This window comes from Phyllobates terribilis, unplaced genomic scaffold (genome assembly GCF_046119375.1).
Source record: "Phyllobates terribilis strain yellow unplaced genomic scaffold, ASM4611937v1 Scaffold_236__1_contigs__length_3049075, whole genome shotgun sequence".
Taxonomy (NCBI): Eukaryota; Metazoa; Chordata; class Amphibia; order Anura; family Dendrobatidae; genus Phyllobates; species Phyllobates terribilis.
In genome coordinates, this window is record NW_027362996.1 from 1,658,735 (window position 1) to 1,678,300 (window position 19,566).

The 19,566-nt window shown below is 44.3% G+C and overlaps 14 non-coding genes and 1 pseudogene across 14 annotated transcripts; all 15 read left to right on the plus strand.

Annotated features, from left to right (window-relative positions):
• Positions 1-711: 711 nt before the first annotated feature.
• On the plus strand, positions 712-846 carry LOC141216880 (U2 spliceosomal RNA; annotated as a pseudogene).
• A 1,115-nt stretch (positions 847-1,961) lies between these two features.
• LOC141216604 (U2 spliceosomal RNA) lies at positions 1,962-2,152 on the plus strand. The gene has a single exon (XR_012285631.1). It is a non-coding gene; the product is annotated as a U2 spliceosomal RNA (small nuclear RNA).
• Positions 2,153-3,268: 1,116 nt separating this feature from the next.
• On the plus strand, positions 3,269-3,459 carry LOC141216623 (U2 spliceosomal RNA). The gene has a single exon (XR_012285649.1). It is a non-coding gene; the product is annotated as a U2 spliceosomal RNA (small nuclear RNA).
• Positions 3,460-4,574: 1,115 nt separating this feature from the next.
• Positions 4,575-4,765, plus strand: LOC141215594 (U2 spliceosomal RNA). The gene has a single exon (XR_012284655.1). It is a non-coding gene; the product is annotated as a U2 spliceosomal RNA (small nuclear RNA).
• Positions 4,766-5,879: 1,114 nt separating this feature from the next.
• On the plus strand, positions 5,880-6,070 carry LOC141215595 (U2 spliceosomal RNA). Its single transcript, XR_012284656.1, has one exon. It is a non-coding gene; the product is annotated as a U2 spliceosomal RNA (small nuclear RNA).
• A 1,115-nt stretch (positions 6,071-7,185) lies between these two features.
• LOC141216603 (U2 spliceosomal RNA) lies at positions 7,186-7,376 on the plus strand. The gene has a single exon (XR_012285630.1). It is a non-coding gene; the product is annotated as a U2 spliceosomal RNA (small nuclear RNA).
• A 1,115-nt stretch (positions 7,377-8,491) lies between these two features.
• On the plus strand, positions 8,492-8,682 carry LOC141215596 (U2 spliceosomal RNA). The gene has a single exon (XR_012284657.1). It is a non-coding gene; the product is annotated as a U2 spliceosomal RNA (small nuclear RNA).
• Positions 8,683-9,797: 1,115 nt separating this feature from the next.
• Positions 9,798-9,988, plus strand: LOC141215597 (U2 spliceosomal RNA). Its single transcript, XR_012284658.1, has one exon. It is a non-coding gene; the product is annotated as a U2 spliceosomal RNA (small nuclear RNA).
• A 1,115-nt stretch (positions 9,989-11,103) lies between these two features.
• Positions 11,104-11,294, plus strand: LOC141215599 (U2 spliceosomal RNA). The gene has a single exon (XR_012284660.1). It is a non-coding gene; the product is annotated as a U2 spliceosomal RNA (small nuclear RNA).
• Positions 11,295-12,412: 1,118 nt separating this feature from the next.
• Positions 12,413-12,603, plus strand: LOC141215600 (U2 spliceosomal RNA). Its single transcript, XR_012284661.1, has one exon. It is a non-coding gene; the product is annotated as a U2 spliceosomal RNA (small nuclear RNA).
• A 1,115-nt stretch (positions 12,604-13,718) lies between these two features.
• On the plus strand, positions 13,719-13,909 carry LOC141216661 (U2 spliceosomal RNA). Its single transcript, XR_012285685.1, has one exon. It is a non-coding gene; the product is annotated as a U2 spliceosomal RNA (small nuclear RNA).
• A 1,115-nt stretch (positions 13,910-15,024) lies between these two features.
• LOC141215601 (U2 spliceosomal RNA) lies at positions 15,025-15,215 on the plus strand. The gene has a single exon (XR_012284662.1). It is a non-coding gene; the product is annotated as a U2 spliceosomal RNA (small nuclear RNA).
• Positions 15,216-16,330: 1,115 nt separating this feature from the next.
• Positions 16,331-16,521, plus strand: LOC141215602 (U2 spliceosomal RNA). Its single transcript, XR_012284663.1, has one exon. It is a non-coding gene; the product is annotated as a U2 spliceosomal RNA (small nuclear RNA).
• Positions 16,522-17,636: 1,115 nt separating this feature from the next.
• On the plus strand, positions 17,637-17,827 carry LOC141215603 (U2 spliceosomal RNA). Its single transcript, XR_012284664.1, has one exon. It is a non-coding gene; the product is annotated as a U2 spliceosomal RNA (small nuclear RNA).
• Positions 17,828-18,943: 1,116 nt separating this feature from the next.
• Positions 18,944-19,134, plus strand: LOC141215604 (U2 spliceosomal RNA). The gene has a single exon (XR_012284665.1). It is a non-coding gene; the product is annotated as a U2 spliceosomal RNA (small nuclear RNA).
• The last annotated feature ends 432 nt before the right edge of the window (positions 19,135-19,566 follow it).

A 19,566-nucleotide genomic window follows, 5' to 3' on the forward strand; every position in this document is an offset into this window, starting at 1 on the left:
AATTGCACAAAAAATTTTGGGGTCCATTTTTTTCCTGTTACCCCTGTGAAAATAAAAAAAATTGGGTCTAAAGTAACATTTTTGTGAAAAAAGTTAAATGTTAATTTTTTTCTTCCACATTCCAAAAATTTCTGTGAAGCACCTGAAGGGTTAATAAAGTTCTTGAATGTGGTTTTGAGCACCTTGAGGGGTGCAGTTTTTAGAACAGTGTCACTTTTGGGTATTTTCTGTCATAAAGACCCCTCAAAGTGACTTCAAATATGATGTGGTCCCTAAAAAAATGTTTTTGTAAATTTTGTTGGAAAAATGAGAAATCGCTGGTCAACTTTTAACCCTTATAGCTCCCTAACAAAAAAAAATTTTGGTTCCAAAATTGTGCTGATGTAAAGTAGACATGTGGGAAATGTTATTTATTAAGTATTTTGTGTGACATATTTCTCTGATTTAAGGGCTTAAAAATTCAAAGTTTGAAAATTGCAAAATTTTCAAAATTTTCGCCAAATTTCCGATTTTTTCACAAATAAACGCATGTGATATCAAAGAAATTTTACCACTATCATGAAGTACAATATGTCACAAAAAAACAATCTCAGAATCAGGGGGATCCGTTGAAGCGTTCCAGAGTAATTGCTTCATAAAGTGACAGTGGTCAGAATTGAAAAAATTGGCCCGGTCACGAAGGCAAAAACAGGCTCTGGTGCGAAGTGGTTACTATCTGATACGTCCCCTATCTGGGGACCATATATTAAATGGATTTTTAGAACAGGGAGATGGAAAAAGAGCTTGCTCTGTCCACTCCACGCATTGACCTGGTATTGCAGTATCTCCAGGACCGGTGCACCCCTTCTTTAATGCAGTTTCTAAAATCAGAAAGAATTGAATTCAATGTTTTTTGTTCATTTTGCTTGTTTGTCGGATTTTGGGATGGACTCTTTGGCTTTGCTTTTCTTCTCCTCATTGGATTTTTCATGTTCAAAGTTGCAGAAGCCAGATTACAAGCTCATTTTGGTTCAACTTCATCAACTGTGCATTGCATTGCCATGTAATGTGATGCAATGCTATCTTTCTAGCTCTCCCTTTTTACTTCCTTTTGGATAAACAGACATATTAGGCAAGCATTTTGGAGCTTTCACCTAAATAACTACAGGTGGTGAGATAAGCTGCACAATATAATTGACCTTTCAGTATATTGTTGCACACACACCATCTATTTAGCAAATGCCCTTGTTATCAACAGCAGCCTTTTAAACTCACCTGAGCTAACAGGTATGTGCGCTGGTTACTCTGCTGCGCTTAAAATTTCTTTTTTGGTTTGCTACAATGCCTTTTCTGAAACGTTGTCTCCTTCTGCTGGAACACTGACTTCTTTCATTTAATGCCTGCAGACTATAAAAGAGAACCCAACCCAAAAAGTTTGGTTGATTAGTCTGTGGCATTCTGTTAAACTGTTGCTTATGGCGGTCTGTGTGAGCTTCTCAGAGACATTCAGCCAGCCAGGTATCCTGCCTGCAGTAGATGGAATGTGGCAATGGAACGCTGGCTGCGCGTGTCATAATAGGCTCTGAGCCTTTATATACCTGTGCACAGCAGCAGCCACCTTCAGTCTGCTGCTGGACAGCCAGCAGCAGCAGCAGCAGGAGAGGTATGTAATCAGGAGCCCTCCTGCTAAGGGTAGACAGCTGCTCGTTCCACCCCACCCCCCGCCTTAATTGGTTCTCCTCCCTTCCAACGGTGTTGAGGCGGGTGGGAACAGCAGGGGGTGAAGGTGCTGTGTTTAAAGAGGTGGAGTTATGCAGATCTAAAACGCGTGGATTGCAGCAGCAGCAAGCCGAAAAGTGCAGGCATGTAAGGGATCTAGAGGTTGACAACATGTCTTCTTAACGGGAGTCCAGGAGCTCATCTCCACAAATGGACTTTTCAGGATCCTTGGGTGGCTCCGTAGTTTGAAATCAATTCTGGTTATCGCTTCTCGGCCTTTTGGCTAAGATCAACTGTAGTATCTGTTCTTATCAGTTTAATATCTGATACGTCCCCTATCTGGGGACCATATATTAAATGGATTTTTAGAACAGGGAGATGGAAAAAGAGCTTGCTCTGTCCACTCCACGCATTGACCTGGTATTGCAGTATCTCCAGGACCGGTGCACCCCTTCTTTAATGCAGTTTCTAAAATCAGAAAGAATTGAATTCAATGTTTTTTGTTCATTTTGCTTGTTTGTCGGATTTTGGGATGGACTCTTTGGCTTTGCTTTTCTTCTCCTCATTGGATTTTTCATGTTCAAAGTTGCAGAAGCCAGATTACAAGCTCATTTTGGTTCAACTTCAGCAACTGTGCATTGCATTGCCATGTAATGTGATGCAATGCTATCTTTCTAGCTCTCCCTTTTTACTTCCTTTTGGATAAACAGACATATTAGGCAAGCATTTTGGAGCTTTCACCTAAATAACTACAGGTGGTGAGATAAGCTGCACAATATAATTGACCTTTCAGTATATTGTTGCACACACACCATCTATTTAGCAAATGCCCTTGTTATCAACAGCAGCCTTTTAAACTCACCTGAGCTAACAGGTATGTGCGCTGGTTACTCTGCTGCGCTTAAAATTTCTTTTTTGGTTTGCTACAATGCCTTTTCTGAAACGTTGTCTCCTTCTGCTGGAACACTGACTTCTTTCATTTAATGCCTGCAGACTATAAAAGAGAACCCAACCCAAAAAGGTTTGGTTGATTAGTCTGTGGCATTCTGTTAAACTGTTGCTTATGGCGGTCTCTGTGAGCTTCTCAGCGACATTCAGCCAGCCAGGTATCCTGCCTGCAGTAGATGGAATGTGGCAATGGAACGCTGGCTGCGCGTGTCATAATAGGCTCTGAGCCTTTATATACCTGTGCACAGCAGCAGCCACCTTCAGTCTGCTGCTGGACAGCCAGCAGCAGCAGCAGCAGGAGAGGTATGTAATCAGGAGCCCTCCTGCTAAGGGTAGACAGCTGCTCGTTCCACCCCACCCCCCGCCTTAATTGGTTCTCCTCCCTTCCAACGGTGTTGAGGCGGGTGGGAACAGCAGGGGGTGAAGGTGCTGTGTTTAAAGAGGTGGAGTTATGCAGATCTAAAATGCGTGGATTGCAGCAGCAGCAAGCCGAAAAGTGCAGGCATGTAAGGGATCTAGAGGTTGACAACATGTCTTCTTAACGGGAGTCCAGGAGCTCATCTCCACAAATGGACTTTTTAGGATCCTTGGGTGGCTCCGTAGTTTGAAACCAATTCTGGTTATCGCTTCTCGGCCTTTTTGCTAAGATCAAGTGTAGTATCTGTTCTTATCAGTTTAATATCTGATACGTCCCCTATCTGGGGACCATATATTAAATGGATTTTTAGAACAGGGAGATGGAAAAAGAGCTTGCTCTGTCCACTCCACGCATTGACCTGGTATTGCAGTATCTCCAGGACCGGTGCACCCCTTCTTTAATGCAGTTTCTAAAATCAGAAAGAATTGAATTCAATGTTTTTTGTTCATTTTGCTTGTTTGTCGGATTTTGGGATGGACTCTTTGGCTCAGCTTTTCTTCTCCTCATTGGATTTTTCATGTTCAAAGTTGCAGAAGCCAGATTACAAGCTCATTTTGGTTCAACTTCAGCAACTGTGCATTGCATTGCCATGTAATGTGATGCAATGCTATCTTTCTAGCTCTCCCTTTTTACTTCCTTTTGGATAAACAGACATATTAGGCAAGCATTTTGGAGCTTTCACCTAAATAACTACAGGTGGTGAGATAAGCTGCACAATATAATTGACCTTTCAGTATATTGTTGCACACACACCATCTATTTAGCAAATGCCCTTGTTATCAACAGCAGCCTTTTAAACTCACCTGAGCTAACAGGTATGTGCGCTGGTTACTCTGCTGCGCTTAAAATTTCTTTTTTGGTTTGCTACAATGCCTTTTCTGAAACGTTGTCTCCTTCTGCTGGAACACTGACTTCTTTCATTTAATGCCTGCAGACTATAAAAGAGAACCCAACCCAAAAAGTTTGGTTGATTAGTCTGTGGCATTCTGTTAAACTGTTGCTTATGGCGGTCTCTGTGAGCTTCTCAGCGACATTCAGCCAGCCAGGTATCCTGCCTGCAGTAGATGGAATGTGGCAATGGAACGCTGGCTGCGCGTGTCATAATAGGCTCTGAGCCTTTATATACCTGTGCACAGCAGCAGCCACCTTCAGTCTGCTGCTGGACAGCCAGCAGCAGCAGCAGCAGGAGAGGTATGTAATCAGGAGCCCTCCTGCTAAGGGTAGACAGCTGCTCGTTCCACCCCACCCCCCGCCTTAATTGGTTCTCCTCCCTTCCAACGGTGTTGAGGCGGGTGGGAACAGCAGGGGGTGAAGGTGCTGTGTTTAAAGAGGTGGAGTTATGCAGATCTAAAACGCGTGGATTGCAGCAGCAGCAAGCCGAAAAGTGCAGGCATGTAAGGGATCTAGAGGTTGACAACATGTCTTCTTAACGGGAGTCCAGGAGCTCATCTCCACAAATGGACTTTTCAGGATCCTTGGGTGGCTCCGTAGTTTGAAACCAATTCTGGTTATCGCTTCTCGGCCTTTTGGCTAAGATCAAGTGTAGTATCTGTTCTTATCAGTTTAATATCTGATACGTCCCCTATCTGGGGACCATATATTAAATGGATTTTTAGAACAGGGAGATGGAAAAAGAGCTTGCTCTGTCCACTCCACGCATTGACCTGGTATTGCAGTATCTCCAGGACCGGTGCACCCCTTCTTTAATGCAGTTTCTAAAATCAGAAAGAATTGAATTCAATGTTTTTTGTTCATTTTGCTTGTTTGTCGGATTTTGGGATGGACTCTTTGGCTTTGCTTTTCTTCTCCTCATTGGATTTTTCATGTTCAAAGTTGCAGAAGCCAGATTACAAGCTCATTTTGGTTCAACTTCAGCAACTGTGCATTGCATTGCCATGTAATGTGATGCAATCTATCTTTCTAGCTCTCCCTTTTTACTTCCTTTTGGATAAACAGACATATTAGGCAAGCATTTTGGAGCTTTCACCTAAATAACTACAGGTGGTGAGATAAGCTGCACAATATAATTGACCTTTCAGTATATTGTTGCACACACACCATCTATTTAGCAAATGCCCTTGTTATCAACAGCAGCCTTTTAAACTCACCTGAGCTAACAGGTATGTGCGCTGGTTACTCTGCTGCGCTTAAAATTTCTTTTTTGGTTTGCTACAATGCCTTTTCTGAAACGTTGTCTCCTTCTGCTGGAACACTGACTTCTTTCATTTAATGCCTGCAGACTATAAAAGAGAACCCAACCCAAAAAGTTTGGTTGATTAGTCTGTGGCATTCTGTTAAACTGTTGCTTATGGCGGTCTCTGTGAGCTTCTCAGAGACATTCAGCCAGCCAGGTATCCTGCCTGCAGTAGATGGAATGTGGCAATGGAACGCTGGCTGCGCGTGTCATAATAGGCTCTGAGCCTTTATATACCTGTGCACAGCAGCAGCCACCTTCAGTCTGCTGCTGGACAGCCAGCAGCAGCAGCAGCAGGAGAGGTATGTAATCAGGAGCCCTCCTGCTAAGGGTAGACAGCTGCTCGTTCCACCCCACCCCCCGCCTTAATTGGTTCTCCTCCCTTCCAACGGTGTTGAGGCGGGTGGGAACAGCAGGGGGTGAAGGTGCTGTGTTTAAAGAGGTGGAGTTATGCAGATCTAAAACGCGTGGATTGCAGCAGCAGCAAGCCGAAAAGTGCAGGCATGTAAGGGATCTAGAGGTTGACAACATGTCTTCTTAACGGGAGTCCAGGAGCTCATCTCCACAAATGGACTTTTCAGGATCCTTGGGTGGCTCCGTAGTTTGAAACCAATTCTGGTTATCGCTTCTCGGCCTTTTGGCTAAGATCAAGTGTAGTATCTGTTCTTATCAGTTTAATATCTGATACGTCCCCTATCTGGGGACCATATATTAAATGGATTTTTAGAACAGGGAGATGGAAAAAGAGCTTGCTCTGTCCACTCCACGCATTGACCTGGTATTGCAGTATCTCCAGGACCGGTGCACCCCTTCTTTAATGCAGTTTCTAAAATCAGAAAGAATTGAATTCAATGTTTTTTGTTCATTTTGCTTGTTTGTCGGATTTTGAGATGGACTCTTTGGCTTTGCTTTTCTTCTCCTCATTGGATTTTTCATGTTCAAAGTTGCAGAAGCCAGATTACAAGCTCATTTTGGTTCAACTTCAGCAACTGTGCATTGCATTGCCATGTAATGTGATGCAATGCTATCTTTCTAGCTCTCCCTTTTTACTTCCTTTTGGATAAACAGACATATTAGGCAAGCATTTTGGAGCTTTCACCTAAATAACTACAGGTGGTGAGATAAGCTGCACAATATAATTGACCTTTCAGTATATTGTTGCACACACACCATCTATTTAGCAAATGCCCTTGTTATCAACAGCAGCCTTTTAAACTCACCTGAGCTAACAGGTATGTGCGCTGGTTACTCTGCTGCGCTTAAAATTTCTTTTTTGGTTTGCTACAATGCCTTTTCTGAAACGTTGTCTCCTTCTGCTGGAACACTGACTTCTTTCATTTAATGCCTGCAGACTATAAAAGAGAACCCAACCCAAAAAGTTTGGTTGATTAGTCTGTGGCATTCTGTTAAACTGTTGCTTATGGCGGTCTCTGTGAGCTTCTCAGCGACATTCAGCCAGCCAGGTATCCTGCCTGCAGTAGATGGAATGTGGCAATGGAACGCTGGCTGCGCGTGTCATAATAGGCTCTGAGCCTTTATATACCTGTGCACAGCAGCAGCCACCTTCAGTCTGCTGCTGGACAGCCAGCAGCAGCAGCAGCAGGAGAGGTATGTAATCAGGAGCCCTCCTGCTAAGGGTAGACAGCTGCTCGTTCCACCCCACCCCCCGCCTTAATTGGTTCTCCTCCCTTCCAACGGTGTTGAGGCGGGTGGGAACAGCAGGGGGTGAAGGTGCTGTGTTTAAAGAGGTGGAGTTATGCAGATCTAAAACGCGTGGATTGCAGCAGCAGCAAGCCGAAAAGTGCAGGCATGTAAGGGATCTAGAGGTTGACAACATGTCTTCTTAACGGGAGTCCAGGAGCTCATCTCCACAAATGGACTTTTTAGGATCCTTGGGTGGCTCCGTAGTTTGAAACCAATTCTGGTTATCGCTTCTCGGCCTTTTGGCTAAGATCAAGTGTAGTATCTGTTCTTATCAGTTTAATATCTGATACGTCCCCTATCTGGGGACCATATATTAAATGGATTTTTAGAACAGGGACATGGAAAAAGAGCTTGCTCTGTCCACTCCACGCATTGACCTGGTATTGCAGTATCTCCAGGACCGGTGCACCCCTTCTTTAATGCAGTTTCTAAAATCAGAAAGAATTGAATTCAATGTTTTTTGTTCATTTTGCTTGTTTGTCGGATTTTGGGATGGACTCTTTGGCTCTGCTTTTCTTCTCCTCATTGGATTTTTCATGTTCAAAGTTGCAGAAGCCAGATTACAAGCTCATTTTGGTTCAACTTCAGCAACTGTGCATTGCATTGCCATGTAATGTGATGCAATGCTATCTTTCTAGCTCTCCCTTTTTACTTCCTTTTGGATAAACAGACATATTAGGCAAGCATTTTGGAGCTTTCACCTAAATAACTACAGGTGGTGAGATAAGCTGCACAATATAATTGACCTTTCAGTATATTGTTGCACACACACCATCTATTTAGCAAATGCCCTTGTTATCAACAGCAGCCTTTTAAACTCACCTGAGCTAACAGGTATGTGCACTGGTTACTCTGCTGCGCTTAAAATTTCTTTTTTGGTTTGCTACAATGCCTTTTCTGAAACGTTGTCTCCTTCTGCTGGAACACTGACTTCTTTCATTTAATGCCTGCAGACTATAAAAGAGAACCCAACCCAAAAAGTTTGGTTGATTAGTCTGTGGCATTCTGTTAAACTGTTGCTTATGGCGGTCTCTGTGAGCTTCTCAGCGACATTCAGCCAGCCAGGTATCCTGCCTGCAGTAGATGGAATGTGGCAATGGAACACTGGCTGCGCGTGTCATAATAGGCTCTGAGCCTTTATATACCTGTGCACAGCAGCAGCCACCTTCAGTCTGCTGCTGGACAGCCAGCAGCAGCAGCAGCAGGAGAGGTATGTAATCAGGAGCCCTCCTGCTAAGGGTAGACAGCTGCTCGTTCCACCCCACCCCCCGCCTTAATTGGTTCTCCTCCCTTCCAACGGTGTTGAGGCGGGTGGGAACAGCAGGGGGTGAAGGTGCTGTATTTAAAGAGGTGGAGTTATGCAGATCTAAAACGCGTGGATTGCAGCAGCAGCAAGCCGAAAAGTGCAGGCATGTAAGGGATCTAGAGGTTGACAACATGTCTTCTTAACGGGAGTCCAGGAGCTCATCTCCACAAATGGACTTTTTAGGATCCTTGGGTGGCTCCGTAGTTTGAAACCAATTCTGGTTATCGCTTCTCGGCCTTTTGGCTAAGATCAAGTGTAGTATCTGTTCTTATCAGTTTAATATCTGATACGTCCCCTATCTGGGGACCATATATTAAATGGATTTTTAGAACAGGGAGATGGAAAAAGAGCTTGCTCTGTCCACTCCACGCATTGACCTGGTATTGCAGTATCTCCAGGACCGGTGCACCCCTTCTTTAATGCAGTTTCTAAAATCAGAAAGAATTGAATTCAATGTTTTTTGTTCATTTTGCTTGTTTGTCGGATTTTGGGATGGACTCTTTGGCTCTGCTTTTCTTCTCCTCATTGGATTTTTCATGTTCAAAGTTGCAGAAGCCAGATTACAAGCTCATTTTGGTTCAACTTCAGCAACTGTGCATTGCATTGCCATGTAATGTGATGCAATGCTATCTTTCTAGCTCTCCCTTTTTACTTCCTTCTGGATAAACAGACATATTAGGCAAGCATTTTGGAGCTTTCACCTAAGTAACTACAGGTGGTGAGATAAGCTGCACAATATAATTGACCTTTCAGTATATTGTTGCACACACACCATCTATTTAGCAAATGCCCTTGTTATCAACAGCAGCCTTTTAAACTCACCTGAGCTAACAGGTATGTGCGCTGGTTACTCTGCTGCGCTTAAAATTTCTTTTTTGGTTTGCTACAATGCCTTTTCTGAAACGTTGTCTCCTTCTGCTGGAACACTGACTTCTTTCATTTAATGCCTGCAGACTATAAAAGAGAACCCAACCCAAAAAGTTTGGTTGATTAGTCTGTGGCATTCTGTTAAACTGTTGCTTATGGCGGTCTCTGTGAGCTTCTCAGCGACATTCAGCCAGCCAGGTATCCTGCCTGCAGTAGATGGAATGTGGCAATGGAACGCTGGCTGCGCGTGTCATAATAGGCTCTGAGCCTTTATATACCTGTGCACAGCAGCAGCCACCTTCAGTCTGCTGCTGGACAGCCAGCAGCAGCAGCAGCAGGAGAGGTATGTAATCAGGAGCCCTCCTGCTAAGGGTAGACAGCTGCTCGTTCCACCCCACCCCCCGCCTTAATTGGTTCTCCTCCCTTCCAACGGTGTTGAGGCGGGTGGGAACAGCAGGGGGTGAAGGTGCTGTGTTTAAAGAGGTGGAGTTATGCAGATCTAAAACGCGTGGATTGCAGCAGCAGCAAGCCGAAAAGTGCAGGCATGTAAGGGATCTAGAGGTTGACAACATGTCTTCTTAACGGGAGTCCAGGAGCTCATCTCCACAAATGGACTTTTTAGGATCCTTGGGTGGCTCCGTAGTTTGAAACCAATTCTGGTTATCGCTTCTCGGCCTTTTGGCTAAGATCAAGTGTAGTATCTGTTCTTATCAGTTTAATATCTGATACGTCCCCTATCTGGGGACCATATATTAAATGGATTTTTAGAACAGGGAGATGGAAAAAGAGCTTGCTCTGTCCACTCCACGCATTGACCTGGTATTGCAGTATCTCCAGGACCGGTGCACCCCTTCTTTAATGCAGTTTCTAAAATCAGAAAGAATTGAATTCAATGTTTTTTGTTCATTTTGCTTGTTTGTCGGATTTTGGGATGGACTCTTTGGCTCTGCTTTTCTTCTCCTCATTGGATTTTTCATGTTCAAAGTTGCAGAAGCCAGATTACAAGCTCATTTTGGTTCAACTTCAGCAACTGTGCATTGCATTGCCATGTAATGTGATGCAATGCTATCTTTCTAGCTCTCCCTTTTTACTTCCTTTTGGATAAACAGACATATTAGGCAAGCATTTTGGAGCTTTCACCTAAATAACTACAGGTGGTGAGATAAGCTGCACAATATAATTGACCTTTCAGTATATTGTTGCACACACACCATGTATTTAGCAAATGCCCTTGTTATCAACAGCAGCCTTTTAAACTCACCTGAGCTAACAGGTATGTGCGCTGGTTACTCTGCTGCGCTTAAAATTTCTTTTTTGGTTTGCTACAATGCCTTTTCTGAAACGTTGTCTCCTTCTGCTGGAACACTGACTTCTTTCATTTAATGCCTGCAGACTATAAAAGAGAACCCAACCCAAAAAGTTTGGTTGATTAGTCTGTGGCATTCTGTTAAACTGTTGCTTATGGCGGTCTCTGTGAGCTTCTCAGCGACATTCAGCCAGCCAGGTATCCTGCCTGCAGTAGATGGAATGTGGCAATGGAACGCTGGCTGCGCGTGTCATAATAGGCTCTGAGCCTTTATATACCTGTGCACAGCAGCAGCCACCTTCAGTCTGCTGCTGGACAGCCAGCAGCAGCAGCAGCAGGAGAGGTATGTAATCAGGAGCCCTCCTGCTAAGGGTAGACAGCTGCTCGTTCCACCCCACCCCCCGCCTTAATTGGTTCTCCTCCCTTCCAACGGTGTTGAGGCGGGTGGGAACAGCAGGGGGTGAAGGTGCTGTGTTTAAAGAGGTGGAGTTATGCAGATCTAAAACGCGTGGATTGCAGCAGCAGCAAGCCGAAAAGTGCAGGCATGTAAGGGATCTAGAGGTTGACAACATGTCTTCTTAACGGGAGTCCAGGAGCTCATCTCCACAAATGGACTTTTTAGGATCCTTGGGTGGCTCCGTAGTTTGAAACCAATTCTGGTTATCGCTTCTCGGCCTTTTGGCTAAGATCAAGTGTAGTATCTGTTCTTATCAGTTTAATATCTGATACGTCCCCTATCTGGGGACCATATATTAAATGGATTTTTAGAACAGGGAGATGGAAAAAGAGCTTGCTCTGTCCACTCCACGCATTGACCTGGTATTGCAGTATCTCCAGGACCGGTGCACCCCTTCTTTAATGCAGTTTCTAAAATCAGAAAGAATTGAATTTAATGTTTTTTGTTCATTTTGCTTGTTTGTCGGATTTTGGGATGGACTCTTTGGCTCTGCTTTTCTTCTCCTCATTGGATTTTTCATGTTCAAAGTTGCAGAAGCCAGATAACAAGCTCATTTTGGTTCAACTTCAGCAACTGTGCATTGCATTGCCATGTAATGTGATGCAATGCTATCTTTCTAGCTCTCCCTTTTTACTTCCTTTTGGATAAACAGACATATTAGGCAAGCATTTTGGAGCTTTCACCTAAATAACTACAGGTGGTGAGATAAGCTGCACAATATAATTGACCTTTCAGTATATTGTTGCACACACACCATCTATTTAGCAAATGCCCTTGTTATCAACAGCAGCCTTTTAAACTCACCTGAGCTAACAGGTATGTGCGCTGGTTACTCTGCTGCGCTTAAAATTTCTTTTTTGGTTTGCTACAATGCCTTTTCTGAAACGTTGTCTCCTTCTGCTGGAACACTGACTTCTTTCATTTAATGCCTGCAGACTATAACAGAGAACCCAACCCAAAAAGTTTGGTTGATTAGTCTGTGGCATTCTGTTAAACTGTTGCTTATGGCGGTCTCTGTGAGCTTCTCAGCGACATTCAGCCAGCCAGGTATCCTGCCTGCAGTAGATGGAATGTGGCAATGGAACGCTGGCTGCGCGTGTCATAATAGGCTCTGAGCCTTTATATACCTGTGCACAGCAGCAGCCACCTTCAGTCTGCTGCTGGACAGCCAGCAGCAGCAGCAGCAGGAGAGGTATGTAATCAGGAGCCCTCCTGCTAAGGGTAGACAGCTGCTCGTTCCACCCCACCCCCCGCCTTAATTGGTTCTCCTCCCTTCCAACGGTGTTGAGGCGGGTGGGAACAGCAGGGGGTGAAGGTGCTGTGTTTAAAGAGGTGGAGTTATGCAGATCTAAAACGCGTGGATTGCAGCAGCAGCAGCAAGCCGAAAAGTGCAGGCATGTAAGGGATCTAGAGGTTGACAACATGTCTTCTTAACGGGAGTCCAGGAGCTCATCTCCACAAATGGACTTTTTAGGATCCTTGGGTGGCTCCGTAGTTTGAAACCAATTCTGGTTATCGCTTCTCGGCCTTTTGGCTAAGATCAAGTGTAGTATCTGTTCTTATCAGTTTAATATCTGATACGTCCCCTATCTGGGGACCATATATTAAATGGATTTTTAGAACAGGGAGATGGAAAAAGAGCTTGCTCTGTCCACTCCACGCATTGACCTGGTATTGCAGTATCTCCAGGACCGGTGCACCCCTTCTTTAATGCAGTTTCTAAAATCAGAAAGAATTGAATTCAATGTTTTTTGTTCATTTTGCTTGTTTGTCGGATTTTGGGATGGACTCTTTGGCTCTGCTTTTCTTCTCCTCATTGGATTTTTCATGTTCAAAGTTGCAGAAGCCAGATTACAAGCTCATTTTGGTTCAACTTCAGCAACTGTGCATTGCATTGCCATGTAATGTGATGCAATGCTATCTTTCTAGCTCTCCCTTTTTACTTCCTTTTGGATAAACAGACATATTAGGCAAGCATTTTGGAGCTTTCACCTAAATAACTACAGGTGGTGAGATAAGCTGCACAATATAATTGACCTTTCAGTATATTGTTGCACACACACCATCTATTTAGCAAATGCCCTTGTTATCAACAGCAGCCTTTTAAACTCACCTGAGCTAACAGGTATGTGCGCTGGTTACTCTGCTGCGCTTAAAATTTCTTTTTTGGTTTGCTACAATGCCTTTTCTGAAACGTTGTCTCCTTCTGCTGGAACACTGACTTCTTTCATTTAATGCCTGCAGACTATAAAAGAGAACCCAACCCAAAAAGTTTGGTTGATTAGTCTGTGGCATTCTGTTAAACTGTTGCTTATGGCGGTCTCTGTGAGCTTCTCAGCGACATTCAGCCAGCCAGGTATCCTGCCTGCAGTAGATGGAATGTGGCAATGGAACGCTGGCTGCGCGTGTCATAATAGGCTCTGAGCCTTTATATACCTGTGCACAGCAGCAGCCACCTTCAGTCTGCTGCTGGACAGCCAGCAGCAGCAGCAGCAGGAGAGGTATGTAATCAGGAGCCCTCCTGCTAAGGGTAGACAGCTGCTCGTTCCACCCCACCCCCCGCCTTAATTGGTTCTCCTCCCTTCCAACGGTGTTGAGGCGGGTGGGAACAGCAGGGGGTGAAGGTGCTGTGTTTAAAGAGGTGGAGTTATGCAGATCTAAAACGCGTGGATTGCAGCAGCAGCAAGCCGAAAAGTGCAGGCATGTAAGGGATCTAGAGGTTGACAACATGTCTTCTTAACGGGAGTCCAGGAGCTCATCTCCACAAATGGACTTTTTAGGATCCTTGGGTGGCTCCGTAGTTTGAAACCAATTCTGGTTATCGCTTCTCGTCCTTTTGGCTAAGATCAAGTGTAGTATCTGTTCTTATCAGTTTAATATCTGATACGTCCCCTATCTGGGGACCATATATTAAATGGATTTTTAGAACAGGGAGATGGAAAAAGAGCTTGCTCTGTCCACTCCACGCATTGACCTGGTATTGCAGTATCTCCAGGACCGGTGCACCCCTTCTTTAATGCAGTTTCTAAAATCAGAAAGAATTGAATTCAATGTTTTTTGTTCATTTTGCTTGTTTGTCGGATTTTGGGATGGACTCTTTGGCTCTGCTTTTCTTCTCCTCATTGGATTTTTCATGTTCAAAGTTGCAGAAGCCAGATTACAAGCTCATTTTGGTTCAACTTCAGCAACTGTGCATTGCATTGCCATGTAATGTGATGCAATGCTATCTTTCTAGCTCTCCCTTTTTACTTCCTTTTGGATAAACAGACATATTAGGCAAGCATTTTGGAGCTTTCACCTAAATAACTACAGGTGGTGAGATAAGCTGCACAATATAATTGACCTTTCAGTATATTGTTGCACACACACCATCTATTTAGCAAATGCCCTTGTTATCAACAGCAGCTTTTTAAACTCACCTGAGCTAACAGGTATGTGCGCTGGTTACTCTGCTGCGCTTAAAATTTCTTTTTTGGTTTGCTACAATGCCTTTTCTGAAACGTTGTCTCCTTCTGCTGGAACACTGACTTCTTTCATTTAATGCCTGCAGACTATAAAAGAGAACCCAACCCAAAAAGTTTGGTTGATTAGTCTGTGGCATTCTGTTAAACTGTTGCTTATGGCGGTCTCTGTGAGCTTCTCAGCGACATTCAGCCAGCCAGGTATCCTGCCTGCAGTAGATGGAATGTGGCAATGGAACGCTGGCTGCGCGTGTCATAATAGGCTCTGAGCCTTTATATACCTGTGCACAGCAGCAGCCACCTTCAGTCTGCTGCTGGACAGCCAGCAGCAGCAGCAGCAGGAGAGGTATGTAATCAGGAGCCCTCCTGCTAAGGGTAGACAGCTGCTCGTTCCACCCCACCCCCCGCCTTAATTGGTTCTCCTCCCTTCCAACGGTGTTGAGGCGGGTGGGAACAGCAGGGGGTGAAGGTGCTGTGTTTAAAGAGGTGGAGTTATGCAGATCTAAAACGCGTGGATTGCAGCAGCAGCAAGCCGAAAAGTGCAGGCATGTAAGGGATCTAGAGGTTGACAACATGTCTTCTTAACGGGAGTCCAGGAGCTCATCTCCACAAATGGACTTTTTAGGATCCTTGGGTGGCTCCGTAGTTTGAAACCAATTCTGGTTATCGCTTCTCGGCCTTTTGGCTAAGATCAAGTGTAGTATCTGTTCTTATCAGTTTAATATCTGATACGTCCCCTATCTGGGGACCATATATTAAATGGATTTTTAGAACAGGGAGATGGAAAAAGAGCTTGCTCTGTCCACTCCACGCATTGACCTGGTATTGCAGTATCTCCAGGACCGGTGCACCCCTTCTTTAATGCAGTTTCTAAAATCAGAAAGAATTGAATTCAATGTTTTTTGTTCATTTTGCTTGTTTGTCGGATTTTGGGATGGACTCTTTGGCTCTGCTTTTCTTCTCCTCATTGGATTTTTCATGTTCAAAGTTGCAGAAGCCAGATTACAAGCTCATTTTGGTTCAACTTCAGCAACTGTGCATTGCATTGCCATGTAATGTGATGCAATGCTATCTTTCTAGCTCTCCCTTTTTACTTCCTTTTGGATAAACAGACATATTAGGCAAGCATTTTGGAGCTTTCACCTAAATAACTACAGGTGGTGAGATAAGCTGCACAATATAATTGACCTTTCAGTATATTGTTGCACACACACCATCTATTTAGCAAATGCCCTTGTTATCAACAGCAGCCTTTTAAACTCACCTGAGCTAACAGGTATGTGCGCTGGTTACTCTGCTGCGCTAAAAATTTCTTTTTTGGTTTGCTACAATGCCTTTTCTGAAACGTTGTCTCCTTCTGCTGGAACACTGACTTCTTTCATTTAATGCCTGCAGACTATAAAAGAGAACCCAACCCAAAAAGTTTGGTTGATTAGTCTGTGGCATTCTGTTAAACTGTTGCTTATGGCGGTCTCTGTGAGCTTCTCAGCGACATTCAGCCAGCTAGGTGTCCTGCCTGCAGTAGATGGAATGTGGCAATGGAACGCTGGCTGCGCGTGTCATAATAGGCTCTGAGCCTTTATATACCTGTGCACAGCAGCAGCCACCTTCAGTCTGCTGCTGGACAGCCAGCAGCAGCAGCAGCAGGAGAGGTATGTAATCAGGAGCCCTCCTGCTAAGGGTAGACAGCTGCTCGTTCCACCCCACCCCCCGCCTTAATTGGTTCTCCTCCCTTCCAACGGTGTTGAGGCGGGTGGGAACAGCAGGGGGTGAAGGTGCTGTGTTTAAAGAGGTGGAGTTATGCAGATCTAAAACGCGTGGATTGCAGCAGCAGCAAGCCGAAAAGTGCAGGCATGTAAGGGATCTAGAGGTTGACAACATGTCTTCTTAACGGGAGTCCAGGAGCTCATCTCCACAAATGGACTTTTTAGGATCCTTGGGTGGCTCCGTAGTTTGAAACCAATTCTGGTTATCGCTTCTCGGCCTTTTGGCTAAGATCAAGTGTAGTATCTGTTCTTATCAGTTTAATATCTGATACGTCCCCTATCTGGGGACCATATATTAAATGGATTTTTAGAACAGGGAGATGGAAAAAGAGCTTGCTCTGTCCACTCCACGCATTGACCTGGTATTGCAGTATCTCCAGGACCGGTGCACCCCTTCTTTAATGCAGTTTCTAAAATCAGAAAGAATTGAATTCAATGTTTTTTGTTCATTTTGCTTGTTTGTCGGATTTTGGGATGGACTCTTTGGCTCTGCTTTTCTTCTCCTCATTGGATTTTTCATGTTCAAAGTTGCAGAAGCCAGATTACAAGCTCATTTTGGTTCAACTTCAGCAACTGTGCATTGCATTGCCATGTAATGTGATGCAATGCTATCTTTCTAGCTCTCCCTTTTTACTTCCTTTTGGATAAACAGACATATTAGGCAAGCATTTTGGAGCTTTCACCTAAATAACTACAGGTGGTGAGATAAGCTGCACAATATAATTGACCTTTCAGTATATTGTTGCACACACACCATCTATTTAGCAAATGCCCTTGTTATCAACAGCAGCCTTTTAAACTCACCTGAGCTAACAGGTATGTGCGCTGGTTACTCTGCTGCGCTTAAAATTTCTTTTTTGGTTTGCTACAATGCCTTTTCTGAAACGTTGTCTCCTTCTGCTGGAACACTGACTTCTTTCATTTAATGCCTGCAGACTATAAAAGAGAACCCAACCCAAAAAGTTTGGTTGATTAGTCTGTGGCATTCTGTTAAACTGTTGCTTATGGCGGTCTCTGTGAGCTTCTCAGCGACATTCAGCCAGCTAGGTGTCCTGCCTGCAGTAGATGGAATGTGGCAATGGAACGCTGGCTGCGCGTGTCATAATAGGCTCTGAGCCTTTATATACCTGTGCACAGCAGCAGCCACCTTCAGTCTGCTGCTGGACAGCCAGCAGCAGCAGCAGCAGGAGAGGTATGTAATCAGGAGCCCTCCTGCTAAGGGTAGACAGCTGCTCGTTCCACCCCACCCCCCGCCTTAATTGGTTCTCCTCCCTTCCAACGGTGTTGAGGCGGGTGGGAACAGCAGGGGGTGAAGGTGCTGTGTTTAAAGAGGTGGAGTTATGCAGATCTAAAACGCGTGGATTGCAGCAGCAGCAAGCCGAAAAGTGCAGGCATGTAAGGGATCTAGAGGTTGACAACATGTCTTCTTAACGGGAGTCCAGGAGCTCATCTCCACAAATGGACTTTTTACGATCCTTGGGTGTCTCCGTAGTTTGAAACCAATTCTGGTTATCGCTTCTCGGCCTTTTGGCTAAGATCAAGTGTAGTATCTGTTCTTATCAGTTTAATATCTGATACGTCCCCTATCTGGGGACCATATATTAAATGGATTTTTAGAACAGGGAGATGGAAAAAGAGCTTGCTCTGTCCACTCCACGCATTGACCTGGTATTGCAGTATCTCCAGGACCGGTGCACCCCTTCTTTAATGCAGTTTCTAAAATCAGAAAGAATTGAATTCAATGTTTTTTGTTCATTTTGCTTGTTTGTCGGATTTTGGGATGGACTCTTTGGCTCTGCTTTTCTTCTCCTCATTGGATTTTTCATGTTCAAAGTTGCAGAAGCCAGATTACAAGCTCATTTTGGTTCAACTTCAGCAACTGTGCATTGCATTGCCATGTAATGTGATGCAATGCTATCTTTCTAGCTCTCCCTTTTTACTTCCTTTTGGATAAACAGACATATTAGGCAAGCATTTTGGAGCTTTCACCTAAATAACTACAGGTGGTGAGATAAGCTGCACAATATAATTGACCTTTCAGTATATTGTTGCACACACACCATCTATTTAGCAAATGCCCTTGTTATCAACAGCAGCCTTTTTAAACTCACCTGAGCTAACAGGTATGTGCGCTGGTTACTCTGCTGCGCTTAAAATTTCTTTTTTGGTTTGCTATAATGCCTTTTCTGAAACGTTGTCTCCTTCTGCTGGAACACTGACTTCTTTCATTCAATGCCTGCAGACTATAAAAGAGAACCCAACCCAAAAAGTTTGGTTGATTAGTCTGTGGCATTCTGTTAAACTGTTGCTTATGGCGGTCTCTGTGAGCTTCTCAGCGACATTCAGCCAGCCAGGTATCCTGCCTGCAGTAGATGGAATGTGGCAATGGAACGCTGGCTGCGCGTGTCATAATAGGCTCTGAGCCTTTATATACCTGTGCACAGCAGCAGCCACCTTCAGTCTGCTGCTGGACAGCCAGCAGCAGCAGCAGCAGGAGAGGTATGTAATCAGGAGCCCTCCTGCTAAGGGTAGACAGCTGCTCGTTCCACCCCACCCCCCGCCTTAATTGGTTCTCCTCCCTTCCAACGGTGTTGAGGCGGGTGGGAACAGCAGGGGGTGAAGGTGCTGTGTTTAAAGAGGTGGAGTTATGCAGATCTAAAACGCGTGGATTGCAGCAGCAGCAAGCCGAAAAGTGCAGGCATGTAAGGGATCTAGAGGTTGACAACATGTCTTCTTAACGGGAGTCCAGGAGCTCATCTCCACAAATGGACTTTTTAGGATCCTTGGGTGGCTCCGTAGTTTGAAACCAATTCTGGTTATCGCTTCTCGGCCTTTTGGCTAAGATCAAGTGTAGTATCTGTTCTTATCAGTTTAATATCTGATACGTCCCCTATCTGGGGACCATATATTAAATGGATTTTTAGAACAGGGAGATGGAAAAAGAGCTTGCTCTGTCCACTCCACGCATTGACCTGGTATTGCAGTATCTCCAGGACCGGTGCACCCCTTCTTTAATGCAGTTTCTAAAATCAGAAAGAATTGAATTCAATGTTTTTTGTTCATTTTGCTTGTTTGTCGGATTTTGGGATGGACTCTTTGGCTCTGCTTTTCTTCTCCTCATTGGATTTTTCATGTTCAAAGTTGCAGAAGCCAGATTACAAGCTCATTTTGGTTCAACTTCAGCAACTGTGCATTGCATTGCCATGTAATGTGATGCAATGCTATCTTTCTAGCTCTCCCTTTTTACTTCCTTTTGGATAAACAGACATATTAGGCAAGCATTTTGGAGCTTTCACCTAAATAACTACAGGTGGTGAGATAAGCTGCACAATATAATTGACCTTTCAGTATATTGTTGCACACACACCATCTATTTAGCAAATGCCCTTGTTATCAACAGCAGCCTTTTAAACTCACCTGAGCTAACAGGTATGTGCGCTG